Source organism: Oncorhynchus mykiss, chromosome 15 (genome assembly GCF_057628025.1).
Source record: "Oncorhynchus mykiss isolate SJ-2025 chromosome 15, ASM5762802v1, whole genome shotgun sequence".
NCBI lineage: Eukaryota > Metazoa > Chordata > Actinopteri > Salmoniformes > Salmonidae > Oncorhynchus > Oncorhynchus mykiss.
Window position 1 is genome coordinate 45,487,922 of NC_143036.1, and position 26,117 is coordinate 45,514,038.

At 37.3% G+C, this 26,117-nt stretch overlaps 28 non-coding genes across 28 annotated transcripts; all 28 read left to right on the top strand.

Annotated features, from left to right (window-relative positions):
* The first annotated feature begins 4 nt into the window (after positions 1-4).
* On the top strand, positions 5-76 carry trnaa-ugc (transfer RNA alanine (anticodon UGC)). Its single transcript has one exon. It is a non-coding gene; the product is annotated as a tRNA-Ala (tRNA).
* A 1,415-nt stretch (positions 77-1,491) lies between these two features.
* On the top strand, positions 1,492-1,563 carry trnat-ugu (transfer RNA threonine (anticodon UGU)). The gene has a single exon. It is a non-coding gene; the product is annotated as a tRNA-Ala (tRNA).
* Positions 1,564-2,413: 850 nt separating this feature from the next.
* Positions 2,414-2,485, top strand: trnaa-ugc (transfer RNA alanine (anticodon UGC)). Its single transcript has one exon. It is a non-coding gene; the product is annotated as a tRNA-Ala (tRNA).
* An 850-nt stretch (positions 2,486-3,335) lies between these two features.
* trnaa-ugc (transfer RNA alanine (anticodon UGC)) lies at positions 3,336-3,407 on the top strand. The gene has a single exon. It is a non-coding gene; the product is annotated as a tRNA-Ala (tRNA).
* Positions 3,408-4,257: 850 nt separating this feature from the next.
* Positions 4,258-4,329, top strand: trnaa-ugc (transfer RNA alanine (anticodon UGC)). The gene has a single exon. It is a non-coding gene; the product is annotated as a tRNA-Ala (tRNA).
* Positions 4,330-5,179: 850 nt separating this feature from the next.
* Positions 5,180-5,251, top strand: trnaa-ugc (transfer RNA alanine (anticodon UGC)). Its single transcript has one exon. It is a non-coding gene; the product is annotated as a tRNA-Ala (tRNA).
* An 853-nt stretch (positions 5,252-6,104) lies between these two features.
* On the top strand, positions 6,105-6,176 carry trnaa-ugc (transfer RNA alanine (anticodon UGC)). The gene has a single exon. It is a non-coding gene; the product is annotated as a tRNA-Ala (tRNA).
* Positions 6,177-7,026: 850 nt separating this feature from the next.
* Positions 7,027-7,098, top strand: trnaa-ugc (transfer RNA alanine (anticodon UGC)). Its single transcript has one exon. It is a non-coding gene; the product is annotated as a tRNA-Ala (tRNA).
* Positions 7,099-7,949: 851 nt separating this feature from the next.
* On the top strand, positions 7,950-8,021 carry trnaa-ugc (transfer RNA alanine (anticodon UGC)). The gene has a single exon. It is a non-coding gene; the product is annotated as a tRNA-Ala (tRNA).
* Positions 8,022-8,871: 850 nt separating this feature from the next.
* Positions 8,872-8,943, top strand: trnaa-ugc (transfer RNA alanine (anticodon UGC)). Its single transcript has one exon. It is a non-coding gene; the product is annotated as a tRNA-Ala (tRNA).
* An 842-nt stretch (positions 8,944-9,785) lies between these two features.
* On the top strand, positions 9,786-9,857 carry trnaa-ugc (transfer RNA alanine (anticodon UGC)). Its single transcript has one exon. It is a non-coding gene; the product is annotated as a tRNA-Ala (tRNA).
* Positions 9,858-10,712: 855 nt separating this feature from the next.
* On the top strand, positions 10,713-10,784 carry trnaa-ugc (transfer RNA alanine (anticodon UGC)). The gene has a single exon. It is a non-coding gene; the product is annotated as a tRNA-Ala (tRNA).
* An 850-nt stretch (positions 10,785-11,634) lies between these two features.
* Positions 11,635-11,706, top strand: trnaa-ugc (transfer RNA alanine (anticodon UGC)). Its single transcript has one exon. It is a non-coding gene; the product is annotated as a tRNA-Ala (tRNA).
* An 850-nt stretch (positions 11,707-12,556) lies between these two features.
* On the top strand, positions 12,557-12,628 carry trnaa-ugc (transfer RNA alanine (anticodon UGC)). The gene has a single exon. It is a non-coding gene; the product is annotated as a tRNA-Ala (tRNA).
* An 850-nt stretch (positions 12,629-13,478) lies between these two features.
* trnaa-ugc (transfer RNA alanine (anticodon UGC)) lies at positions 13,479-13,550 on the top strand. Its single transcript has one exon. It is a non-coding gene; the product is annotated as a tRNA-Ala (tRNA).
* An 850-nt stretch (positions 13,551-14,400) lies between these two features.
* trnaa-ugc (transfer RNA alanine (anticodon UGC)) lies at positions 14,401-14,472 on the top strand. The gene has a single exon. It is a non-coding gene; the product is annotated as a tRNA-Ala (tRNA).
* Positions 14,473-15,322: 850 nt separating this feature from the next.
* On the top strand, positions 15,323-15,394 carry trnaa-ugc (transfer RNA alanine (anticodon UGC)). The gene has a single exon. It is a non-coding gene; the product is annotated as a tRNA-Ala (tRNA).
* Positions 15,395-16,245: 851 nt separating this feature from the next.
* Positions 16,246-16,317, top strand: trnaa-ugc (transfer RNA alanine (anticodon UGC)). The gene has a single exon. It is a non-coding gene; the product is annotated as a tRNA-Ala (tRNA).
* Positions 16,318-17,167: 850 nt separating this feature from the next.
* On the top strand, positions 17,168-17,239 carry trnaa-ugc (transfer RNA alanine (anticodon UGC)). The gene has a single exon. It is a non-coding gene; the product is annotated as a tRNA-Ala (tRNA).
* An 852-nt stretch (positions 17,240-18,091) lies between these two features.
* On the top strand, positions 18,092-18,163 carry trnaa-ugc (transfer RNA alanine (anticodon UGC)). The gene has a single exon. It is a non-coding gene; the product is annotated as a tRNA-Ala (tRNA).
* Positions 18,164-19,212: 1,049 nt separating this feature from the next.
* trnaa-ugc (transfer RNA alanine (anticodon UGC)) lies at positions 19,213-19,284 on the top strand. The gene has a single exon. It is a non-coding gene; the product is annotated as a tRNA-Ala (tRNA).
* Positions 19,285-20,135: 851 nt separating this feature from the next.
* trnaa-ugc (transfer RNA alanine (anticodon UGC)) lies at positions 20,136-20,207 on the top strand. Its single transcript has one exon. It is a non-coding gene; the product is annotated as a tRNA-Ala (tRNA).
* An 850-nt stretch (positions 20,208-21,057) lies between these two features.
* trnaa-ugc (transfer RNA alanine (anticodon UGC)) lies at positions 21,058-21,129 on the top strand. The gene has a single exon. It is a non-coding gene; the product is annotated as a tRNA-Ala (tRNA).
* Positions 21,130-21,979: 850 nt separating this feature from the next.
* Positions 21,980-22,051, top strand: trnaa-ugc (transfer RNA alanine (anticodon UGC)). Its single transcript has one exon. It is a non-coding gene; the product is annotated as a tRNA-Ala (tRNA).
* Positions 22,052-22,902: 851 nt separating this feature from the next.
* trnaa-ugc (transfer RNA alanine (anticodon UGC)) lies at positions 22,903-22,974 on the top strand. The gene has a single exon. It is a non-coding gene; the product is annotated as a tRNA-Ala (tRNA).
* Positions 22,975-23,825: 851 nt separating this feature from the next.
* On the top strand, positions 23,826-23,897 carry trnaa-ugc (transfer RNA alanine (anticodon UGC)). Its single transcript has one exon. It is a non-coding gene; the product is annotated as a tRNA-Ala (tRNA).
* Positions 23,898-24,747: 850 nt separating this feature from the next.
* On the top strand, positions 24,748-24,819 carry trnaa-ugc (transfer RNA alanine (anticodon UGC)). The gene has a single exon. It is a non-coding gene; the product is annotated as a tRNA-Ala (tRNA).
* An 850-nt stretch (positions 24,820-25,669) lies between these two features.
* trnaa-ugc (transfer RNA alanine (anticodon UGC)) lies at positions 25,670-25,741 on the top strand. Its single transcript has one exon. It is a non-coding gene; the product is annotated as a tRNA-Ala (tRNA).
* The last annotated feature ends 376 nt before the right edge of the window (positions 25,742-26,117 follow it).

Consider the following 26,117-nt stretch of genomic DNA (forward strand, 5'->3'; position numbering starts at 1 on the left):
GAAAGGGGATGTAGCTCAGTGGTAGAGCGCATGCTTTGCATGTATGAAGTCCTGGGTTCAATCCCCAGCTTCTCTATGTTTTTTTGCAAAGACCCAACTTCTACTTTCCAGAATGTTGAAATTCTAAGCAGGAAACAGAGATGTGCAAAATCATTTGGTCTTGTAATCTGAAGAATATGCGTTCAATCCCTGTTAGTACATTTATAGAACAGAAGTGGCATGGTTGCCAACTTTTATGGCATCATTTTCAAAAACTGAAGTTCATGTTTTCGATCCCTGTCCGTACCTGTTTTAAGAATTGCTGATATCATTTCATTGTAGTTTCAATGGAGTGGTGAATATAAAAAGTACATTGTATTAATAGTTCACCCCTCCGCTTCCAGACTGTATATGAATGTGGGAAGCCGCCGCTGGCTGATCCCGCCCTGGCTTACATTTTTTTTAAAACCACAATTAACCTTAATTAGGGCCAGACTAGTTACCATCATTTTCTCACATTGCCATTGAAAGTTTTTTCTATTGTCTCTTTTTGATCCATTTAGATTGTTAATGTAGATTGTATAGAATTATTATATATATTTTTTTAATGTTATGGTTAAAAATGTTAATGTTTTACTGTGACTTGTTGTAGGCTCCTAAATGGACCATAAGGTTAAAAACCAAACCAAATTGAGAAAACTAAACTGAAAAACAAAAAATACAATTAAAAATACAATTAAAACTAAGTTGCTCCGCGAGAGTATCTCTTTTGGGTCTTTTTTGCTGGTCCCAAGCCCGGATAAAGGAGGAGGGTTGTAATTGTGACATAAAAAAAGAAACAAGAATCGACAGAAGAAAGTTCATTTGTAGTTCTAAACATATTTAGGGTGTTTTTTACTCACTTCTTGTCTCTCCCACGGAGTTATTCCTCTCTCCAACAGCGTCCATCACAATTACATGATCATGGCCAGTTACGCAAATTAGGTGATGACGTCATTTAGCGACTTCTAGCGTCTTTTAGGACAGCCAATAGCTACTTTCCTTACTGAGGAGTTGGCAACACTGCTAACTTTAAACATCAGCTATTTGAGCAGCTAACCGATCGCTGCAGCTGTACATTGCCCATCTGTAAATAGCCCACCCAATCTATCTACCTCATCCCCATATGGTTTTTATTTACTTTCTGCACTTTTACACACCAGTATTTCTACTTGCACATCATCATCTGCTCATCTATCACTCCAGTGTTCATTTGCTAAATTGTGATTACTTCGCTACTATGGCCTATTTATTGCCTTTTTTTTCTTCCCCCCCCCCCCCCCCTTCTATTTTGTTATTGACTGTGCGCTTGTTTGTTCCATGTGTAACTCTGTGTTGTTGTTTGTGTTGCACTGCTTTGCTTTATCTTGGCCAGGTCGCAGTGGTGTATGAGAACTTGTCCTTAACTGGCTTACCTGGTTAAATAAAGGTGACATTTAAAAAAATAAGCAAAATGTTTTTCTTTTGCAGAAAGGGGATGTAGCTCAGTGGTAGAGCGCATGCTTTGCATGTATGAGGTCCTGGGTTCAATCCCCCGCTTCTCCATGTTTTTTTGCAAAGACCCAACTTCTACTTTCCAGAATGTTGAAATTCTAAGCAGGAAACAGAGATGTGCAAAATCATTTGGTCTTGTAATCTGAAGAATATGCGTTCAATCCCTGTTAGTACATTTATAGAACAGAAGTGGCATGGCTGCCAACTTTTATGGCATCATTTTCAAAAACTGAAGTTCATGTTTTCGATCCCTGTCCGTACCTGTTTCAAGAATTGCTGCTATCATTTCATTATAGTTTCAATGGAGTGGTGTATATAAAAAGAACATTGTATTAATAGTTCACCCCTCCGCTTCCAGACTGTATATGAATGTGGGAAGCCGCCGCTGGCTGATCCCGCCCTGGCTTACATTTTTTTTTTAAAACACGATTAACCTGAATAAGGGCCAGACTAGTTACCATCATTTTCTCACATTGCAATTGAAAGTTTTTTCTATTGTCTCTTTTTGGTCCATTTAGATTGTTAATGTAGATTGTATAGAATTATTTATTTTTATGTTATGGTTAAACATTTTAATTTTTTACTGTGACTTGTCGTAGGCTCCTAAGTGGACCATAAGGTTGAAAACCAAACCAAATTAAGAAAACTAAACTGAAAAACAAAAAAGTACAATTAAAAACTAAGTTGCTCCGCCAGAGTGTCTCTTTTGGGTCACTTTTGCTGGTCCCAAGCCCGGATTTGTTTGTTCCATGTGTAACTCTGTGTTGTTGTTTGTGTTGCACTGCTTTGCTTTATCTTGGCCAGGTCGCAGTGGTGTATGAGAACTTGTCCTTAACTGGCTTACCTGGTTAAATAAAGGTGACATTTAAAAAAATAAGCAACATTTTTTCTTTTGCAGAAAGGGGATGTAGCTCAGTGGTAGAGCGCATGCTTTGCATGTATGAGGTCCTGGGTTCAATCCCCAGCTTCTCCATGTTTTTTTGCAAAGACCCAACTTCTACTTTCCAGAATGTTGAAATTCTAAGCAGGAAACAGAGATGTGCAAAATCATTTGGTCTTGTAATCTGAAGAATATGCGTTCAATCCCTGTTAGTACATTTATAGAACAGAAGTGGCATGGTTGCCAACTTTTATGGCATCATTTTCAAAAACTGAAGTTCATGTTTTCGATCCCTGTCCGTACCTGTTTCAAGAATTGCTGCTATCATTTCATTGTAGTTTCAATGGAGTGGTGTATATAAAAAGAACATTGTATTAATAGTTCACCCCTCCGCTTCCAGACTGTATATGAATGTGGGAAGCCGCCGCTGGCTGATCCCGCCCTGGCTTACATTTTTTTTTTAAAACACGATTAACCTGAATAAGGGCCAGACTAGTTACCATCATTTTCTCACATTGCAATTGAAAGTTTTTTCTATTGTCTCTTTTTGGTCCATTTAGATTGTTAATGTAGATTGTATAGAATTATTTATTTTTATGTTATGGTTAAACATTTTAATTTTTTACTGTGACTTGTCGTAGGCTCCTAAGTGGACCATAAGGTTGAAAACCAAACCAAATTAAGAAAACTAAACTGAAAAACAAAAAAGTACAATTAAAAACTAAGTTGCTCCGCCAGAGTGTCTCTTTTGGGTCACTTTTGCTGGTCCCTAGCCCGGATTTGTTTGTTCCATGTGTAACTCTGTGTTGTTGTTTGTGTTGCACTGCTTTGCTTTATCTTGGCCAGGTCGCAGTGGTGTATGAGAACTTGTCCTTAACTGGCTTATCTGGTTAAATAAAGGTGACATTTAAAAAAATAAGCAACATTTTTCCTTTTGCAGAAAGGGGATGTAGCTCAGTGGTAGAGCGCATGCTTTGCATGTATGAGGTCCTGGGTTCAATCCCCAGCTTCTCCATGTTTTTTTGCAAAGACCCAACTTCTACTTTCCAGAATGTTGAAATTCTAAGCAGGAAACAGAGATGTGCAAAATCATTTGGTCTTGTAATCTGAAGAATATGCGTTCAATCCCTGTTAGTACATTTATAGAACAGAAGTGGCATGGTTGCCAACTTTTATGGCATCATTTTCAAAAACTGAAGTTCATGTTTTCGATCCCTGTCCGTACCTGTTTCAAGAATTGCTGCTATCATTTCATTGTAGTTTCAATGGAGTGGTGTATATAAAAAGAACATTGTATTAATAGTTCACCCCTCCGCTTCCAGACTGTATATGAATGTGGGAAGCCGCCGCTGGCTGATCCCGCCCTGGCTTACATTTTTTTTTAAAAACACGATTAACCTGAATAAGGGCCAGACTAGTTACCATCATTTTCTCACATTGCAATTGAAAGTTTTTTCTATTGTCTCTTTTTGGTCCATTTAGATTGTTAATGTAGATTGTATAGAATTATTTATTTTTATGTTATGGTTAAACATTTTAATTTTTTACTGTGACTTGTCGTAGGCTCCTAAGTGGACCATAAGGTTGAAAACCAAACCAAATTAAGAAAACTAAACTGAAAAACAAAAAAGTACAATTAAAAACTAAGTTGCTCCGCCAGAGTGTCTCTTTTGGGTCACTTTTGCTGGTCCCAAGCCCGGATTTGTTTGTTCCATGTGTAACTCTGTGTTGTTGTTTGTGTTGCACTGCTTTGCTTTATCTTGGCCAGGTCGCAGTGGTGTATGAGAACTTGTCCTTAACTGGCTTACCTGGTTAAATAAAGGTGACATTTAAAAAAATAAGCAACATTTTTTCTTTTGCAGAAAGGGGATGTAGCTCAGTGGTAGAGTGCATGCTTTGCATGTATGAGGTCCTGGGTTCAATCCCCAGCTTCTCCATGTTTTTTTGCAAAGACCCAACTTCTACTTTCCAGAATGTTGAAATTCTAAGCAGGAAACAGAGATGTGCAAAATCATTTGGTCTTGTAATCTGAAGAATATGCGTTCAATCCCTGCTAGTACATTTATAGAACAGAAGTGGCATGGTTGCCAACTTTTATGGCATCATTTTCAAAAACTGAAGTTCATGTTTTCGATCCCTGTCCGTACCTGTTTCAAGAATTGCTGCCATCATTTCATTGTAGTTTCAATGGAGTGGTGTATATAAAAAGAACATTGTATTAATAGTTCACCCCTCCGCTTCCAGACTGTATATGAATGTGGGAAGCCGCCGCTGGCTGATCCCGCCCTGGCTTACATTTTTTTTTTAAAACACGATTAACCTGAATAAGGGCCAGACTAGTTACCATCATTTTCTCACATTGCAATTGAAAGTTTTTTCAATTGTCTCTTTTTGGTCCATTTAGATTGTTAATGTAGATTGTATAGAATTATTTATTTTTATGTTATGGTTAAACATTTTAATTTTTTACTGTGACTTGTCGTAGGCTCCTAAGTGGACCATAAGGTTGAAAACCAAACCAAATTAAGAAAACTAAACTGAAAAACAAAAAAGTACAATTAAAAACTAAGTTGCTCCGCCAGAGTGTCTCTTTTGGGTCACTTTTGCTGGTCCCAAGCCCGGATTTGTTTGTTCCATGTGTAACTCTGTGTTGTTGTTTGTGTTGCACTGCTTTGCTTTATCTTGGCCAGGTCGCAGTGGTGTATGAGAACTTGTCCTTAACTGGCTTACCTGGTTAAATAAAGGTGACATTTAAAAAAATAAGCAACATTTTTTCTTTTGCAGAAAGGGGATGTAGCTCAGTGGTAGAGCGCATGCTTTGCATGTATGAGGTCCTGGGTTCAATCCCCAGCTTCTCCATGTTTTTTTGCAAAGACCCAACTTCTACTTTCCAGAATGTTGAAATTCTAAGCAGGAAACAGAGATGTGCAAAATCATTTGGTCTTGTAATCTGAAGAATATGCGTTCAATCCCTGCTAGTACATTTATAGAACAGAAGTGGCATGGTTGCCAACTTTTATGGCATCATTTTCAAAAACTGAAGTTCATGTTTTCGATCCCTGTCCGTACCGGTTTCAAGAATTGCTGCTATCATTTCATTGTAGTTTCAATGGAGTGGTGTATATAAAAAGAACATTGTATTAATAGTTCACCCCTCCGCTTCCAGACTGTATATGAATGTGGGAAGCCGCCGCTGGCTGATCCCGCCCTGGCTTACATTTTTTTTTTTTTAAACACGATTAACCTGAATAAGGGCCAGACTAGTTACCATCATTTTCTCACATTGCAATTGAAAGTTTTTTCTATTGTCTCTTTTTGGTCCATTTAGATTGTTAATGTAGATTGTATAGAATTATTTATTTTTATGTTATGGTTAAACATTTTAATGTTTTACTGTGACTTGTCGTAGGCTCCTAAGTGGACCATAAGGTTAAAAACCAAACCAAATTAAGAAAACTAAACTGAAAAACAAAAAAGTACAATTAAAAACTAAGTTGCTCCGCCAGAGTGTCTCTTTTGGGTCACTTTTGCTGGTCCCAAGCCCGGATTTGTTTGTTCCATGTGTAACTCTGTGTTGTTGTTTGTGTTGCACTGCTTTGCTTTATCTTGGCCAGGTCGCAGTGGTGTATGAAAACTTGTCCTTAACTGGCTTACCTGGTTAAATAAAGGTGACATTTAAAAAAATTAGCAAAATGTTTTTCTTTTGCAGAAAGGGGATGTAGCTCAGTGGTAGAGCGCATGCTTTGCATGTATGAGGTCCTGGGTTCAATCCCCAGCTTCTCCATGTTTTTTTGCAAAGACCCAACTTCTACTTTCCAGAATGTTGAAATTCTAAGCAGGAAACAGAGATGTGCAAAATCATTTGGTCTTGTAATCTGAAGAATATGCGTTCAATCCCTGTTAGTACATTTATAGAACAGAAGTGGCATGGTTGCCAACTTTTATGGCATCATTTTCAAAAACTGAAGTTCATGTTTTCGATCCCTGTCCGTACCTGTTTCAAGAATTGCTGCTATCATTTCATTGTAGTTTCAATGGAGTGGTGTATATAAAAAGTACATTGTATTAATAGTTCACCCCTCCGCTTCCAGACTGTATATGAATGTGGGAAGCCGCCGCTGGCTGATCCCGCCCTGGCTTACATTTTTTTTTAAAAACACGATTAACCTGAATAAGGGCCAGACTAGTTACCATCATTTTCTCACATTGCAATTGAAAGTTTTTTCTATTGTCTCTTTTTGGTCCATTTAGATTGTTAATGTAGATTGTATAGAATTATTTATTTTTATGTTATGGTTAAACATTTTAATTTTTTACTGTGACTTGTCGTAGGCTCCTAAGTGGACCATAAGGTTAAAAACCAAACCAAATTAAGAAAACTAAACTGAAAAACAAAAAAGTACAATTAAAAACTAAGTTGCTCCGCCAGAGTGTCTCTTTTGGGTCACTTTTGCTGGTCCCAAGCCCAGATTTGTTTGTTCCATGTGTAACTCTGTGTTGTTGTTTGTGTTGCACTGCTTTGCTTTATCTTGGCCAGGTCGCAGTGGTGTATGAGAACTTGTCCTTAACTGGCTTACCTGGTTAAATAAAGGTGACATTTAAAAAAATAAGCAACATTTTTTCTTTTGCAGAAAGGGGACGTAGCTCAGTGGTAGAGCGCATGCTTTGCATGTATGAGGTCCTGGGTTCAATCCCCAGCTTCTCCATGTTTTTTTGCAAAGACCCAACTTCTACTTTCCAGAATGTTGAAATTCTAAGCAGGAAACAGAGATGTGCAAAATCATTTGGTCTTGTAATCTGAAGAATATGCGTTCAATCCCTGTTAGTACATTTATAGAACAGAAGTGGCATGGTTGCCAACTTTTATGGCATCATTTTCAAAAACTGAAGTTCATGTTTTCGATCCCTGTCCGTACCTGTTTCAAGAATTGCTGCTATCATTTCATTGTAGTTTCAATGGAGTGGTGTATATAAAAATAACATTGTATTAATAGTTCACCCCTCCGCTTCCAGACTGTATATGAATGTGGGAAGCCGCCGCTGGCTGATCCCGCCCTGGCTTACATTTTTTTTTTAAAACACGATTAACCTGAATAAGGGCCAGACTAGTTACCATCATTTTCTCACATTGCAATTGAAAGTTTTTTCTATTGTCTCTTTTTGGTCCATTTAGATTGTTAATGTAGATTGTATAGAATTATTTATTTTTATGTTATGGTTAAACATTTTAATTTTTTACTGTGACTTGTCGTAGGCTCCTAAGTGGACCATAAGGTTGAAAACCAAACCAAATTAAGAAAACTAAACTGAAAAACAAAAAAGTACAATTAAAAACTAAGTTGCTCCGCCAGAGTGTCTCTTTTGGGTCACTTTTGCTGGTCCCAAGCCCGGATTTGTTTGTTCCATGTGTAACTCTGTGTTGTTGTTTGTGTTGCACTGCTTTGCTTTATCTTGGCCAGGTCGCAGTGGTGTATGAGAACTTGTCCTTAACTGGCTTACCTGGTTAAATAAAGGTGACATTTTAAAAAATAAGCAACATTTTTTTCTTTTGCAGAAAGGGGATGTAGCTCAGTGGTAGAGTGCATGCTTTGCATGTATGAGGTCCTGGGTTCAATCCCCAGCTTCTCCATGTTTTATTGCAAAGACCCAACTTCTACTTTCCAGAATGTTGAAATTCTAAGCAGGAAACAGAGATGTGCAAAATCATTTGGTCTTGTAATCTGAAGAATATGCGTTCAATCCCTGTTAGTACATTTATAGAACAGAAGTGGCATGGTTGCCAACTTTTATGGCATCATTTTCAAAAACTGAAGTTCATGTTTTCGATCCCTGTCTGTATCTGTTTCAAGAATTGCTGCTATCATTTCATTGTAGTTTCAATGGAGTGGTGTATATAAAAGTACATTGTATTAATAGTTCACCCCTCCGCTTCCAGACTGTATATGAATGTGGGAAGCCGCCGCTGGCTGATCCCGCCCTGGCTTACATTTTTTTTAAAAAACACGATTAACCTGAATAAGGGCCAGACTAGTTACCATCATTTTCTCACATTGCAATTGAAAGTTTTTTCAATTGTCTCTTTTTGGTCCATTTAGATTGTTAATGTAGATTGTATATAATTATTTATTTTTATGTTATGGTTAAAAATGTTAATGTTTTACTGTGACTTGTCGTAGGCTCCTAAGTGGACCATAAGGTTAAAAACCAAACCAAATTAAGAAAACTAAACTGAAAAACAAAAAAATACAATTAAAAACTAAGTTGCTCCGCCAGAGTGTCTCTTTTGGGTCACTTTTGCTGGTCCCTAGCCCGGATTTGTTTGTTCCATGTGTAACTCTGTGTTGTTGTTTGTGTTGCACTGCTTTGCTTTATCTTGGCCAGGTCGCAGTGGTGTATGAGAACTTGTCCTTAACTGGCTTACCTGGTTAAATAAAGGTGACATTTTAAAAAATAAGCAACATTTTTTTCTTTTGCAGAAAGGGGATGTAGCTCAGTGGTAGAGTGCATGCTTTGCATGTATGAGGTCCTGGGTTCAATCCCCAGCTTCTCCATGTTTTATTGCAAAGACCCAACTTCTACTTTCCAGAATGTTGAAATTCTAAGCAGGAAACAGAGATGTGCAAAATAATTTGGTCTTGTAATCTGAAGAATATGCGTTCAATCCCTGTTAGTACATTTATAGAACAGAAGTGGCATGGTTGCCAACTTTTATGGCATCATTTTCAAAAACTGAAGTTCATGTTTTCGATCCCTGTCCGTATCTGTTTCAAGAATTGCTGCTATCATTTCATTGTAGTTTCAATGGAGTGGTGTATATAAAAGTACATTGTATTAATAGTTCACCCCTCCGCTTCCAGACTGTATATCAATGTGGGAAGCCGCCGCTGGCTGATCCCGCCCTGGCTTACATTTTTTTTTAAAAACACGATTAACCTGAATAAGGGCCAGACTAGTTACCATCATTTTCTCACATTGCAATTGAATGTTTTTTCTATTGTCTCTTTTTGGTCCATTTAGATTGTTAATGTAGATTGTATAGAATTATTTATTTTTATGTTATGGTTAAAAATGTTAATGTTTTACTGTGACTTGTCGTAGGCTCCTAAGTGGACCATAAGGTTAAAAACCAAACCAAATTAAGAAAACTAAACTGAAAAACACAATTAAAAACTAAGTTGCTCCGCCAGAGTGTCTCTTTTGGGTCACTTTTGCTGGTCCCTAGCCCGGATTTGTTTGTTCCATGTGTAACTCTGTGTTGTTGTTTGTGTTGCACTGCTTTGCTTTATCTTGGCCAGGTCGCAGTGGTGTATGAGAACTTGTCCTTAACTGGCTTACCTGGTTAAATAAAGGTGACATTTAAAAAAATAAGCAACATTTTTTTCTTTTGCAGAAAGGGGATGTAGCTCAGTGGTAGAGCGCATGCTTTGCATGTATGAGGTCCTGGGTTCAATCCCCAGCTTCTCCATGTTTTTTTGCAAAGACCCAACTTCTACTTTCCAGAATGTTGAAATTCTAAGCAGGAAACAGAGATGTGCAAAATCATTTGGTCTTGTAATCTGAAGAATATGCGTTCAATCCCTGTTAGTACATTTATAGAACAGAAGTGGCATGGTTGCCAACTTTTATGGCATCATTTTCAAAAACTGAAGTTCATGTTTTCGATCCCTGTCTGTATCTGTTTCAAGAATTGCTACTATCATTTCATTGTAGTTTCAATGGAGTGGTGTATATAAAAGTACATTGTATTAATAGTTCACCCCTCCGCTTCCAGACTGTATATGAATGTGGGAAGCCGCCGCTGGCTGATCCCGCCCTGGCTTACATTTTTTTTTTTAAACACGATTGACCTGAATAAGGGCCAGACTAGTTACCATCATTTTCTCACATTGCAATTAAAAGTTTTTTCTATTGTCTCTTTTTGGTCCATTTAGAATAGATTGTTAATGTAGATTGTATAGAATTATTTATTTTTATGTTATGGTTAAAAATGTTAATGTTTTACTGTGACTTGTCGTAGGCTCCTAAGTGGACCATAAGGTTAAAAACCAAACCAAATTAAGAAAACTAAACTGAAAAACAAAAAAATACAATTAAAAACTAAGTTGCTCCGCCAGAGTGTCTCTTTTGGGTCACTTTTGCTGGTCCCTAGCCCGGATTTGTTTGTTCCATGTGTAACTCTGTGTTGTTGTTTGTGTTGCACTGCTTTGCTTTATCTTGGCCAGGTCGCAGTGGTGTATGAGAACTTGTCCTTAACTGGCTTACCTGGTTAAATAAAGGTGACATTTTAAAAAATAAGCAAAATTTTTTTCTTTTGCAGAAAGGGGATGTAGCTCAGTGGTAGAGCGCATGCTTTGCATGTATGAGGTCCTGGGTTCAATCCCCAGCTTCTCCATGTTTTTTTGCAAAGACCCAACTTCTACTTTCCAGAATGTTGAAATTCTAAGCAGGAAACAGAGATGTGCAAAATCATTTGGTCTTGTAATCTGAAGAATATGCGTTCAATCCCTGTTAGTACATTTATAGAACAGAAGTGGCATGGTTGCCAACTTTTATGGCATCATTTTCAAAAACTGAAGTTCATGTTTTCGATCCCTGTCCGTACCTGTTTCAAGAATTGCTGCTATGATTTCATTGTAGTTTCAATGGAGTGGTGTATATAAAAGTACATTGTATTAATAGTTCACCCCTCCGCTTCCAGACTGTATATGAATGTGGGAAGCCGCCGCTAGCTGATCCCGCCCTGGCTTACATTTTTTTTTTAAAACACGATTAACCTGAATAAGGGCCAGACTAGTTACCATCATTTTCTCACATGGCAATTGAAAGTTTTTTCTATTGTCTCTTTTTGGTCCATTTAGATTGTTAATGTAGATTGTATAGAATTATTTATTTTTATGTTATGGTTAAAAATGTTAATGTTTTACTGTGACTTGTCGTAGGCTCCTAAGTGGACCATAAGGTTAAAAACCAAACCAAATTAAGAAAACTAAACTGAAAAACAAAAAAATACAATTAAAAACTAAGTTGCTCCGCCAGAGTGTCTCTTTTGGGTCACTTTTGCTGGTCCCTAGCCCGGATTTGTTTGTTCCATGTGTAACTCTGTGTTGTTGTTTGTGTTGCACTGCTTTGCTTTATCTTGGCCAGGTCGCAGTGGTGTATGAGAACTTGTCCTTAACTGGCTTACCTGGTTAAATAAAGGTGACATTTAAAAAAATAAGCAACATTATTTTCTTTTGCAGAAAGGGGATGTAGCTCAGTGGTAGAGCGCATGCTTTGCATGTATGAGGTCCTGGGTTCAATCCCCAGCTTCTCCATGTTTTTTTGCAAAGACCCAACTTCTACTTTCCAGAATGTTGAAATTCTAAGCAGGAAACAGAGATGTGCAAAATCATTTGGTCTTGTAATCTGAAGAATATGCGTTCAATCCCTGTTAGTACATTTATAGAACAGAAGTGGCATGGTTGCCAACTTTTATGGCATCATTTTCAAAAACTGAAGTTCATGTTTTCGATCCCTGTCTGTATCTGTTTCAAGAATTGCTGCTATCATTTCATTGTAGTTTCAATGGAGTGGTGTATATAAAAGTACATTGTATTAATAGTTCACCCCTCCGCTTCCAGACTGTATATGAATGTGGGAAGCCGCCGCTGGCTGATCCCGCCCTGGCTTACATTTTTTTTTTAAAACACGATTAACCTGAATAAGGGCCAGACTAGTTACCATCATTTTCTCACATTGCAATTGAAAGTTTTTTCTATTGTCTCTTTTTGGTCCATTTAGATTGTTAATGTAGATTGTATAGAATTATTTATTTTTATGTTATGGTTAAAAATGTTAATGTTTTACTGTGACTTGTCGTAGGCTCCTAAGTGGACCATAAGGTTAAAAACCAAACCAAATTAAGAAAACTAAACTGAAAAACAAAAAAATACAATTAAAAACTAAGTTGCTCCGCCAGAGTGTCTCTTTTGGGTCACTTTTGCTGGTCCCTAGCCCGGATTTGTTTGTTCCATGTGTAACTCTGTGTTGTTGTTTGTGTTGCACTGCTTTGCTTTATCTTGGCCAGGTCGCAGTGGTGTATGAGAACTTGTCCTTAACTGGCTTACCTGGTTAAATAAAGGTGACATTTTAAAAAATAAGCAACATTTTTTTCTTTTGCAGAAAGGGGATGTAGCTCAGTGGTAGAGCGCATGCTTTGCATGTATGAGGTCCTGGGTTCAATCCCCAGCTTCTCCATGTTTTTTTGCAAAGACCCAACTTCTACTTTCCAGAATGTTGAAATTCTAAGCAGGAAACAGAGATGTGCAAAATCATTTGGTCTTGTAATCTGAAGAATATGCGTTCAATCCCTGTTAGTACATTTATAGAACAGAAGTGGCATGGTTGCCAACTTTTATGGCATCATTTTCAAAAACTGAAGTTCATGTTTTCGATCCCTGTCCGTATCTGTTTCAAGAATTGCTGCTATCATTTCATTGTAGTTTCAATGGAGTGGTGTATATAAAAGTACATTGTATTAATAGTTCACCCCTCCGCTTCCAGACTGTATATGAATGTGGGAAGCCGCCGCTGGCTGATCCCGCCCTGGCTTACATTTTTTTTTTTAAACACGATTAACCTGAATAAGGGCCAGACTAGTTACCATCATTTTCTCACATTGCAATTGAAAGTTTTTTCTATTGTCTCTTTTTGGTCCATTTAGATTGTTAATGTAGATTGTATAGAATTATTTATTTTTATGTTATGGTTAAAAATGTTAATGTTTTACTGTGACTTGTCGTAGGCTCCTAAGTGGACCATAAGGTTAAAAACCAAACCAAATTAAGAAAACTAAACTGAAAAACAAAAAAATACAATTAAAAACTAAGTTGCTCCGCCAGAGTGTCTCTTTTGGGTCACTTTTGCTGGTCCCTAGCCCGGATTTGTTTGTTCCATGTGTAACTCTGTGTTGTTGTTTGTGTTGCACTGCTTTGCTTTATCTTGGCCAGGTCGCAGTGGTGTATGAGAACTTGTCCTTAACTGGCTTACCTGGTTAAATAAAGGTGACATTTTAAAAAATAAGCAACATTTTTTTCTTTTGCAGAAAGGGGATGTAGCTCAGTGGTAGAGCGCATGCTTTGCATGTATGAGGTCCTGGGTTCAATCCCCAGCTTCTCCATGTTTTTTTGCAAAGACCCAACTTCTACTTTCCAGAATGTTGAAATTCTAAGCAGGAAACAGAGATGTGCAAAATCATTTGGTCTTGTAATCTGAAGAATATGCGTTCAATCCCTGTTAGTACATTTATAGAACAGAAGTGGCATGGTTGCCAACTTTTATGGCATCATTTTCAAAAACTGAAGTTCATGTTTTCGATCCCTGTCCGTATCTGTTTCAAGAATTGCTGCTATCATTTCATTGTAGTTTCAATGGAGTGGTGTATATAAAAGTACATTGTATTAATAGTTCACCCCTCCGCTTCCAGACTGTATATGAATGTGGGAAGCCGCCGCTGGCTGATCCCGCCCTGGCTTACATTTTTTTTTTTAAACACGATTAACCTGAATAAGGGCCAGACTAGTTACCATCATTTTCTCACATTGCAATTGAAAGTTTTTTCTATTGTCTCTTTTTGGTCCATTTAGATTGTTAATGTAGATTGTATAGAATTATTTATTTTTATGTTATGGTTAAAAATGTTAATGTTTTACTGTGACTTGTCGTAGGCTCCTAAGTGGACCATAAGGTTAAAAACCAAACCAAATTAAGAAAACTAAACTGAAAAACAAAAAAATACAATTAAAAACTAAGTTGCTCCGCCAGAGTGTCTCTTTTGGGTCACTTTTGCTGGTCCCTAGCCCGGATTTGTTTGTTCCATGTGTAACTCTGTGTTGTTGTTTGTGTTGCACTGCTTTGCTTTATCTTGGCCAGGTCGCAGTGGTGTATGAGAACTTGTCCTTAACTGGCTTACCTGGTTAAATAAAGGTGACATTTAAAAAAATAAGCAACATATTTTTCTTTTGCAGAAAGGGGATGTAGCTCAGTGGTAGAGTGCATGCTTTGCATGTATGAGGTCCTGGGTTCAATCCCCAGCTTCTCTATGTTTCTTTGCAAAGACCCAACTTCTACTTTCCAGAATGTTGAAATTCTAAGCAGGAAACAGAGATGTGCAAAATCATTTGGTCTTGTAATCTGAAGAATATGCGTTCAATCCCTGTTAGTACATTTATAGAACAGAAGTGGCATGGTTGCCAACTTTTATGGCATCATTTTCAAAAACTGAAGTTCATGTTTTCGATCCCTGTCCGTATCTGTTTCAAGAATTGCTGCTATGATTTCATTGTAGTTTCAATGGAGTGGTGTATATAAAAGTACATTGTATTAATAGTTCACCCCTCCGCTTCCAGACTGTATATGAATGTGGGAAGCCGCCGCTGGCTGATCCCGCCCTGGCTTACATTTTTTTTTAAAAACACGATTAACCTGAATAAGGGCCAGACTAGTTACCATCATTTTCTCACATTGCAATTGAAAGTTTTTTCTATTGTCTCTTTTTGGTCCATTTAGATTGTTAATGTAGATTGTATAGAATTATTTATTTTTATGTTATGGTTAAAAATGTTAATGTTTTACTGTGACTTGTCGTAGGCTCCTAAGTGGACCATAAGGTTAAAAACCAAACCAAATTAAGAAAACTAAACTGAAAAACAAAAAAATACAATTAAAAACTAAGTTGCTCCGCCAGAGTGTCTCTTTTGGGTCACTTTTGCTGGTCCCTAGCCCGGATTTGTTTGTTCCATGTGTAACTCTGTGTTGTTGTTTGTGTTGCACTGCTTTGCTTTATCTTGGCCAGGTCGCAGTGGTGTATGAGAACTTGTCCTTAACTGGCTTACCTGGTTAAATAAAGGTGACATTTTAAAAAATAAGCAACATTTTTTTCTTTTACAGAAAGGGGATGTAGCTCAGTGGTAGAGCGCATGCTTTGCATGTATGAGGTCCTGGGTTCAATCCCCAGCTTCTCCATGTTTTTTTGCAAAGACCCAACTTCTACTTTCCAGAATGTTGAAATTCTAAGCAGGAAACAGAGATGTGCAAAATCATTTGGTCTTGTAATCTGAAGAATATGCGTTCAATCCCTGTTAGTACATTTATAGAACAGAAGTGGCATGGTTGCCAACTTTTATGGCATCATTTTCAAAAACTGAAGTTCATGTTTTCGATCCCTGTCCGTATCTGTTTCAAGAATTGCTGCTATCATTTCATTGTAGTTTCAATGGAGTGGTGTATATAAAAGTACATTGTATTAATAGTTCACCCCTCCGCTTCCAGACTGTATATGAATGTGGGAAGCCGCTGCTGGCTGATCCCGCCCTGGCTTACATTTTTTTTTTTTAAACACGATTAACCTGAATAAGGGCCAGACTAGTTACCATCATTTTCTCACATTGCAATTAAAAGTTTTTTCTATTGTCTCTTTTTGGTCCATTTAGATTGTTAATGTAGATTGTATAGAATTATTTATTTTTATGTTATGGTTAAAAATGTTAATGTTTTACTGTGACTTGTCGTAGGCTCCTAAGTGGACCATAAGGTTAAAAACCAAACCAAATTAAGAAAACTAAACTGAAAAACAAAAAAATACAATTAAAAACTAAGTTGCTCCGCCAGAGTGTCTCTTTTGGGTCACTTTTGCTGATCCCTAGCCCGGATTTGTTTGTTCCATGTGTAACTCTGTGTTGTTGTTTGTGTTGCACTGCTTTGCTTTATCTTGGCCAGGTCGCAGTGGTGTATGAGAACTTGTCCTTAACTGGCTTACCTGGTTAAATAAAGGTGACATTTTAAAAAATAAGCAACATTTTTTTCTTCTGCAGAAAGGGGATGTAGCTCAGTGGTAGAGTGCATGCTTTGCATGTATGAGGTCCTGGGTTCAATCCCCAGCTTCTCCATGTTTTTTTGCAAAGACCCAACTTCTACTTTCCAGAATGTTGAAATTCTAAGCAGGAAACAGAGATGTGCAAAATCATTTGGTCTTGTAATCTGAAGAATATGCGTTCAATCCCTGTTAGTACATTTATAGAACAGAAGTGGCATGGTTGCCAACTTTTATGGCATCATTTTCAAAAACTGAAGTTCATGTTTTCGATCCCTGTCCGTACCTGTTTCAAGAATTGCTGCTATGATTTCATTGTAGTTTCAATGGAGTGGTGTATATAAAAGTACATTGTATTAATAGTTCACCCCTCCGCTTCCAGACTGTATATGAATGTGGGAAGCCGCCGCTGGCTGATCCCGCCCTGGCTTACATTTTTTTTTTAAAACACGATTAACCTGAATAAGGGCCAGACTAGTTACCATCATTTTCTCACATTGCAATTGAAAGTTTTTTCTATTGTCTCTTTTTGGTCCATTTAGATTGTTAATGTAGATTGTATAGAATTATTTATTTTTATGTTATGGTTAAAAATGTTAATGTTTTACTGTGACTTGTCGTAGGCTCCTAAGTGGACCATAAGGTTAAAAACCAAACCAAATTAAGAAAACTAAACTGAAAAACAAAAAAATACTATTAAAAACTAAGTTGCTCCGCCAGAGTGTCTCTTTTGGGTCACTTTTGCTGGTCCCTAGCCCGGATTTGTTTGTTCCATGTGTAACTCTGTGTTGTTGTTTGTGTTGCACTGCTTTGCTTTATCTTGGCCAGGTCGCAGTGGTGTATGAGAACTTGTCCTTAACTGGCTTACCTGGTTAAATAAAGGTGACATTTTAAAAAATAAGCAACATTTTTTTCTTTTGCAGAAAGGGGATGTAGCTCAGTGGTAGAGCGCATGCTTTGCATGTATGAGGTCCTGGGTTCAATCCCCAGCTTCTCCATGTTTTTTTGCAAAGACCCAACTTCTACTTTCCAGAATGTTGAAATTCTAAGCAGGAAACAGAGATGTGCAAAATCATTTGGTCTTGTAATCTGAAGAATATGCGTTCAATCCCTGTTAGTACATTTATAGAACAGAAGTGGCATGGTTGCCAACTTTTATGGCATCATTTTCAAAAACTGAAGTTCATGTTTTCGTTCCCTGTCCGTACCTGTTTCAAGAATTGCTGCTATGATTTCATTGTAGTTTCAATGGAGTGGTGTATATAAAAGTACATTGTATTAATAGTTCACCCCTCCGCTTCCAGACTGTATATCAATGTGGGAAGCCGCCGCTAGCTGATCCCGCCCTGGCTTACATTTTTTTTTTTAAAACACGATTAACCTGAATAAGGGCCAGACTAGTTACCATCATTTTCTCACATTGCAATTGAAAGTTTTTTCTATTGTCTCTTTTTGGTCCATTTAGATTGTTAATGTAGATTGTATAGAATTATTTATTTTTATGTTATGGTTAAAAATGTTAATGTTTTACTGTGACTTGTCGTAGGCTCCTAAGTGGACCATAAGGTTAAAAACCAAACCAAATTAAGAAAACTAAACTGAAAAACAAAAAAATACAATTAAAAACTAAGTTGCTCCGCCAGAGTGTCTCTTTTGGGTCACTTTTGCTGGTCCCTAGCCCGGATTTGTTTGTTCCATGTGTAACTCTGTGTTGTTGTTTGTGTTGCACTGCTTTGCTTTATCTTGGCCAGGTCGCAGTGGTGTATGAGAACTTGTCCTTAACTGGCTTACCTGGTTAAATAAAAGTGACATTTAAAAAAAAAAAGCAACATTTTTTTCTTTTGCAGAAAGGGGATGTAGCTCAGTGGTAGAGCGCATGCTTTGCATGTATGAGGTCCTGGGTTCAATCCCCAGCTTCTCCATGTTTTTTTGCAAAGACCCAACTTCTACTTTCCAGAATGTTGAAATTCTAAGCAGGAAACAGAGATGTGCAAAATCATTTGGTCTTGTAATCTGAAGAATATGCGTTCAATCCCTGTTAGTACATTTATAGAACAGAAGTGGCATGGTTGCCAACTTTTATGGCATCATTTTCAAAAACTGAAGTTCATGTTTTCGTTCCCTGTCCGTACCTGTTTCAAGAATTGCTGCTATGATTTCATTGTAGTTTCAATGGAGTGGTGTATATAAAAGTACATTGTATTAATAGTTCACCCCTCCGCTTCCAGACTGTATATCAATGTGGGAAGCCGCCGCTAGCTGATCCCGCCCTGGCTTACATTTTTTTTTTTAAAACACGATTAACCTGAATAAGGGCCAGACTAGTTACCATCATTTTCTCACATTGCAATTGAAAGTTTTTTCTATTGTCTCTTTTTGGTCCATTTAGATTGTTAATGTAGATTGTATAGAATTATTTATTTTTATGTTATGGTTAAAAATGTTAATGTTTTACTGTGACTTGTCGTAGGCTCCTAAGTGGACCATAAGGTTAAAAACCAAACCAAATTAAGAAAACTAAACTGAAAAACAAAAAAATACAATTAAAAACTAAGTTTTTTCTATTGTCTCTTTTTGGTCCATTTAGATTGTTAATGTAGATTGTATAGAATTATTTATTTTTATGTTATGGTTAAAAATGTTAATGTTTTACTGTGACTTGTCGTAGGCTCCTAAGTGGACCATAAGGTTAAAAACCAAACCAAATTAAGAAAACTAAACTGAAAAACAAAAAAATACAATTAAAAACTAAGTTGCTCCGCCAGAGTGTCTCTTTTGGGTCACTTTTGCTGGTCCCTAGCCCGGATTTGTTTGTTCCATGTGTAACTCTGTGTTGTTGTTTGTGTTGCACTGCTTTGCTTTATCTTGGCCAGGTCGCAGTGGTGTATGAGAACTTGTCCTTAACTGGCTTACCTGGTTAAATAAAGGTGACATTTTAAAAAATAAGCAACATTTTTTTCTTTTGCAGAAAGGGGATGTAGCTCAGTGGTAGAGCGCATGCTTTGCATGTATGAGGTCCTGGGTTCAATCCCCAGCTTCTCTGTGTTTTTTTGCAAAGACCCAACTTCTACTTTCCAGAATGTTGAAATTCTAAGCAGGAAACAGAGATGTGCAAAATCATTTGGTCTTGTAATCTGAAGAATATGCGTTCAATCCCTGTTAGTACATTTATAGAACAGAAGTGGCATGGTTGCCAACTTTTATGGCATCATTTTCAAAAACTGAAGTTCATGTTTTCGATCCCTGTCCGTACCTGTTTCAAGAATTGCTGCTATGATTTCATTGTAGTTTCAATGGAGTGGTGTATATAAAAGTACATTGTATTAATAGTTCACCCCTCCGCTTCCAGACTGTATATCAATGTGGGAAGCCGCCGCTAGCTGATCCCGCCCTGGCTTACATTTTTTTTTTTTAAACACGATTAACCTGAATAAGGGCCAGACTAGTTACCATCATTTTCTCACATTGCAATTGAAAGTTTTTTCTATTGTCTCTTTTTGGTCCATTTAGATTGTTAATGTAGATTGTATAGAATTATTTATTTTTATGTTATGGTTAAAAATGTTAATGTTTTACTGTGACTTGTCGTAGGCTCCTAAGTGGACCATAAGGTTAAAAACCAAACCAAATTAAGAAAACTAAACTGAAAAACAAAAAAATACAATTAAAAACTAAGTTGCTCCGCCAGAGTGTCTCTTTTGGGTCACTTTTGCTGGTCCCTAGCCCGGATTTGTTTGTTCCATGTGTAACTCTGTGTTGTTGTTTGTGTTGCACTGCTTTGCTTTATCTTGGCCAGGTCGCAGTGGTGTATGAGAACTTGTCCTTAACTGGCTTACCTGGTTAAATAAAGGTGACATTTTAAAAAATAAGCAACATTTTTTTCTTTTGCAGAAAGGGGATGTAGCTCAGTGGTAGAGCGCATGCTTTGCATGTATGAGGTCCTGGGTTCAATCCCCAGCTTCTCCATGTTTTTTTGCAAAGACCCAACTTCTACTTTCCAGAATGTTGAAATTCTAAGCAGGAAACAGAGATGTGCAAAATCATTTGGTCTTGTAATCTGAAGAATATGCGTTCAATCCCTGTTAGTACATTTATAGAACAGAAGTGGCATGGTTGCCAACTTTTATGGCATCATTTTCAAAAACTGAAGTTCATGTTTTCGATCCCTGTCCGTATCTGTTTCAAGAATTGCTGCTATCATTTCATTGTAGTTTCAATGGAGTGGTGTATATAAAAGTACATTGTATTAATAGTTCACCCCTCCGCTTCCAGACTGTATATGAATGTGGGAAGCCGCCGCTGGCTGATCCCGCCCTGGCTTACATTTTTTTTTTTAAACACGATTAACCTGAATAAGGGCCAGACTAGTTACCATCATTTTCTCACATTGCAATTGAAAGTTTTTTCTATTGTCTCTTTTTGGTCCATTTAGATTGTTAATGTAGATTGTATAGAATTATTTATTTTTATGTTATGGTTAAAAATGTTAATGTTTTACTGTGACTTGTCGTAGGCTCCTAAGTGGACCATAAGGTTAAAAACCAAACCAAATTAAGAAAACTAAACTGAAAAACAAAAAAATACAATTAAAAACTAAGTTGCTCCGCCAGAGTGTCTCTTTTGGGTCACTTTTGCTGGTCCCTAGCCCGGATTTGTTTGTTCCATGTGTAACTCTGTGTTGTTGTTTGTGTTGCACTGCTTTGCTTTATCTTGGCCAGGTCGCAGTGGTGTATGAGAACTTGTCCTTAACTGGCTTACCTGGTTAAATAAAGGTGACATTTAAAAAAATAAGCAACATATTTTTCTTTTGCAGAAAGGGGATGTAGCTCAGTGGTAGAGTGCATGCTTTGCATGTATGAGGTCCTGGGTTCAATCCCCAGCTTCTCCATGTTTCTTTGCAAAGACCCAACTTCTACTTTCCAGAATGTTGAAATTCTAAGCAGGAAACAGAGATGTGCAAAATCATTTGGTCTTGTAATCTGAAGAATATGCGTTCAATCCCTGTTAGTACATTTATAGAACAGAAGTGGCATGGTTGCCAACTTTTATGGCATCATTTTCAAAAACTGAAGTTCATGTTTTCGATCCCTGTCCGTATCTGTTTCAAGAATTGCTGCTATGATTTCATTGTAGTTTCAATGGAGTGGTGTATATAAAAGTACATTGTATTAATAGTTCACCCCTCCGCTTCCAGACTGTATATGAATGTGGGAAGCCGCCGCTGGCTGATCCCGCCCTGGCTTACATTTTTTTTTAAAAACACGATTAACCTGAATAAGGGCCAGACTAGTTACCATCATTTTCTCACATTGCAATTGAAAGTTTTTTCTATTGTCTCTTTTTGGTCCATTTAGATTGTTAATGTAGATTGTATAGAATTATTTATTTTTATGTTATGGTTAAAAATGTTAATGTTTTACTGTGACTTGTCGTAGGCTCCTAAGTGGACCATAAGGTTAAAAACCAAACCAAATTAAGAAAACTAAACTGAAAAACAAAAAAATACAATTAAAAACTAAGTTGCTCCGCCAGAGTGTCTCTTTTGGGTCACTTTTGCTGGTCCCTAGCCCGGATTTGTTTGTTCCATGTGTAACTCTGTGTTGTTGTTTGTGTTGCACTGCTTTGCTTTATCTTGGCCAGGTCGCAGTGGTGTATGAGAACTTGTCCTTAACTGGCTTACCTGGTTAAATAAAGGTGACATTTTAAAAAATAAGCAACATTTTTTTCTTTTACAGAAAGGGGATGTAGCTCAGTGGTAGAGCGCATGCTTTGCATGTATGAGGTCCTGGGTTCAATCCCCAGCTTCTCCATGTTTTTTTGCAAAGACCCAACTTCTACTTTCCAGAATGTTGAAATTCTAAGCAGGAAACAGAGATGTGCAAAATCATTTGGTCTTGTAATCTGAAGAATATGCGTTCAATCCCTGTTAGTACATTTATAGAACAGAAGTGGCATGGTTGCCAACTTTTATGGCATCATTTTCAAAAACTGAAGTTCATGTTTTCGATCCCTGTCCGTATCTGTTTCAAGAATTGCTGCTATCATTTCATTGTAGTTTCAATGGAGTGGTGTATATAAAAGTACATTGTATTAATAGTTCACCCCTCCGCTTCCAGACTGTATATGAATGTGGGAAGCCGCTGCTGGCTGATCCCGCCCTGGCTTACATTTTTTTTTTTTAAACACGATTAACCTGAATAAGGGCCAGACTAGTTACCATCATTTTCTCACATTGCAATTAAAAGTTTTTTCTATTGTCTCTTTTTGGTCCATTTAGATTGTTAATGTAGATTGTATAGAATTATTTATTTTTATGTTATGGTTAAAAATGTTAATGTTTTACTGTGACTTGTCGTAGGCTCCTAAGTGGACCATAAGGTTAAAAACCAAACCAAATTAAGAAAACTAAACTGAAAAACAAAAAAATACAATTAAAAACTAAGTTGCTCCGCCAGAGTGTCTCTTTTGGGTCACTTTTGCTGATCCCTAGCCCGGATTTGTTTGTTCCATGTGTAACTCTGTGTTGTTGTTTGTGTTGCACTGCTTTGCTTTATCTTGGCCAGGTCGCAGTGGTGTATGAGAACTTGTCCTTAACTGGCTTACCTGGTTAAATAAAGGTGACATTTTAAAAAATAAGCAACATTTTTTTCTTCTGCAGAAAGGGGATGTAGCTCAGTGGTAGAGTGCATGCTTTGCATGTATGAGGTCCTGGGTTCAATCCCCAGCTTCTCCATGTTTTTTTGCAAAGACCCAACTTCTACTTTCCAGAATGTTGAAATTCTAAGCAGGAAACAGAGATGTGCAAAATCATTTGGTCTTGTAATCTGAAGAATATGCGTTCAATCCCTGTTAGTACATTTATAGAACAGAAGTGGCATGGTTGCCAACTTTTATGGCATCATTTTCAAAAACTGAAGTTCATGTTTTCGATCCCTGTCCGTACCTGTTTCAAGAATTGCTGCTATGATTTCATTGTAGTTTCAATGGAGTGGTGTATATAAAAGTACATTGTATTAATAGTTCACCCCTCCGCTTCCAGACTGTATATCAATGTGGGAAGCCGCCGCTAGCTGATCCCGCCCTGGCTTACATTTTTTTTTTTTAAACACGATTAACCTGAATAAGGGCCAGACTAGTTACCATCATTTTCTCACATTGCAATTGAAAGTTTTTTCTATTGTCTCTTTTTGGTCCATTTAGATTGTTAATGTAGATTGTATAGAATTATTTATTTTTATGTTATGGTTAAAAATGTTAATGTTTTACTGTGACTTGTCGTAGGCTCCTAAGTGGACCATAAGGTTAAAAACCAAACCAAATTAAGAAAACTAAACTGAAAAACAAAAAAATACAATTAAAAACTAAGTTGCTCCGCCAGAGTGTCTCTTTTGGGTCACTTTTGCTGGTCCCTAGCCCGGATTTGTTTGTTCCATGTGTAACTCTGTGTTGTTGTTTGTGTTGCACTGCTTTGCTTTATCTTGGCCAGGTCGCAGTGGTGTATGAGAACTTGTCCTTAACTGGCTTACCTGGTTAAATAAAGGTGACATTTTAAAAAATAAGCAACATTTTTTTCTTTTGCAGAAAGGGGATGTAGCTCAGTGGTAGAGCGCATGCTTTGCATGTATGAGGTCCTGGGTTCAATCCCCAGCTTCTCCATGTTTTTTTGCAAAGACCCAACTTCTACTTTCCAGAATGTTGAAATTCTAAGCAGGAAACAGAGATGTGCAAAATCATTTGGTCTTGTAATCTGAAGAATATGCGTTCAATCCCTGTTAGTACATTTATAGAACAGAAGTGGCATGGTTGCCAACTTTTATGGCATCATTTTCAAAAACTGAAGTTCATGTTTTCGATCCCTGTCCGTATCTGTTTCAAGAATTGCTGCTATCATTTCATTGTAGTTTCAATGGAGTGGTGTATATAAAAGTACATTGTATTAATAGTTCACCCCTCCGCTTCCAGACTGTATATGAATGTGGGAAGCCGCCGCTGGCTGATCCCGCCCTGGCTTACATTTTTTTTTTTAAACACGATTAACCTGAATAAGGGCCAGACTAGTTACCATCATTTTCTCACATTGCAATTGAAAGTTTTTTCTATTGTCTCTTTTTGGTCCATTTAGATTGTTAATGTAGATTGTATAGAATTATTTATTTTTATGTTATGGTTAAAAATGTTAATGTTTTACTGTGACTTGTCGTAGGCTCCTAAGTGGACCATAAGGTTAAAAACCAAACCAAATTAAGAAAACTAAACTGAAAAACAAAAAAATACAATTAAAAACTAAGTTGCTCCGCCAGAGTGTCTCTTTTGGGTCACTTTTGCTGGTCCCTAGCCCGGATTTGTTTGTTCCATGTGTAACTCTGTGTTGTTGTTTGTGTTGCACTGCTTTGCTTTATCTTGGCCAGGTCGCAGTGGTGTATGAGAACTTGTCCTTAACTGGCTTACCTGGTTAAATAAAGGTGACATTTAAAAAAATAAGCAACATATTTTTCTTTTGCAGAAAGGGGATGTAGCTCAGTGGTAGAGTGCATGCTTTGCATGTATGAGGTCCTGGGTTCAATCCCCAGCTTCTCCATGTTTCTTTGCAAAGACCCAACTTCTACTTTCCAGAATGTTGAAATTCTAAGCAGGAAACAGAGATGTGCAAAATCATTTGGTCTTGTAATCTGAAGAATATGCGTTCAATCCCTGTTAGTACATTTATAGAACAGAAGTGGCATGGTTGCCAACTTTTATGGCATCATTTTCAAAAACTGAAGTTCATGTTTTCGATCCCTGTCCGTATCTGTTTCAAGAATTGCTGCTATGATTTCATTGTAGTTTCAATGGAGTGGTGTATATAAAAGTACATTGTATTAATAGTTCACCCCTCCGCTTCCAGACTGTATATGAATGTGGGAAGCCGCCGCTGGCTGATCCCGCCCTGGCTTACATTTTTTTTTAAAAACACGATTAACCTGAATAAGGGCCAGACTAGTTACCATCATTTTCTCACATTGCAATTGAAAGTTTTTTCTATTGTCTCTTTTTGGTCCATTTAGATTGTTAATGTAGATTGTATAGAATTATTTATTTTTATGTTATGGTTAAAAATGTTAATGTTTTACTGTGACTTGTCGTAGGCTCCTAAGTGGACCATAAGGTTAAAAACCAAACCAAATTAAGAAAACTAAACTGAAAAACAAAAAAATACAATTAAAAACTAAGTTGCTCCGCCAGAGTGTCTCTTTTGGGTCACTTTTGCTGGTCCCTAGCCCGGATTTGTTTGTTCCATGTGTAACTCTGTGTTGTTGTTTGTGTTGCACTGCTTTGCTTTATCTTGGCCAGGTCGCAGTGGTGTATGAGAACTTGTCCTTAACTGGCTTACCTGGTTAAATAAAGGTGACATTTTAAAAAATAAGCAACATTTTTTTCTTTTGCAGAAAGGGGATGTAGCTCAGTGGTAGAGCGCATGCTTTGCATGTATGAGGTCCTGGGTTCAATCCCCAGCTTCTCCATGTTTTTTTGCAAAGACCCAACTTCTACTTTCCAGAATGTTGAAATTCTAAGCAGGAAACAGAGATGTGCAAAATCATTTGGTCTTGTAATCTGAAGAATATGCGTTCAATCCCTGTTAGTACATTTATAGAACAGAAGTGGCATGGTTGCCAACTTTTATGGCATCATTTTCAAAAACTGAAGTTCATGTTTTCGATCCCTGTCCGTACCTGTTTCAAGAATTGCTGCTATGATTTCATTGTAGTTTCAATGGAGTGGTGTATATAAAAGTACATTGTATTAATAGTTCACCCCTCCGCTTCCAGACTGTATATCAATGTGGGAAGCCGCCGCTAGCTGATCCCGCCCTGGCTTACATTTTTTTTTTTTAAACAC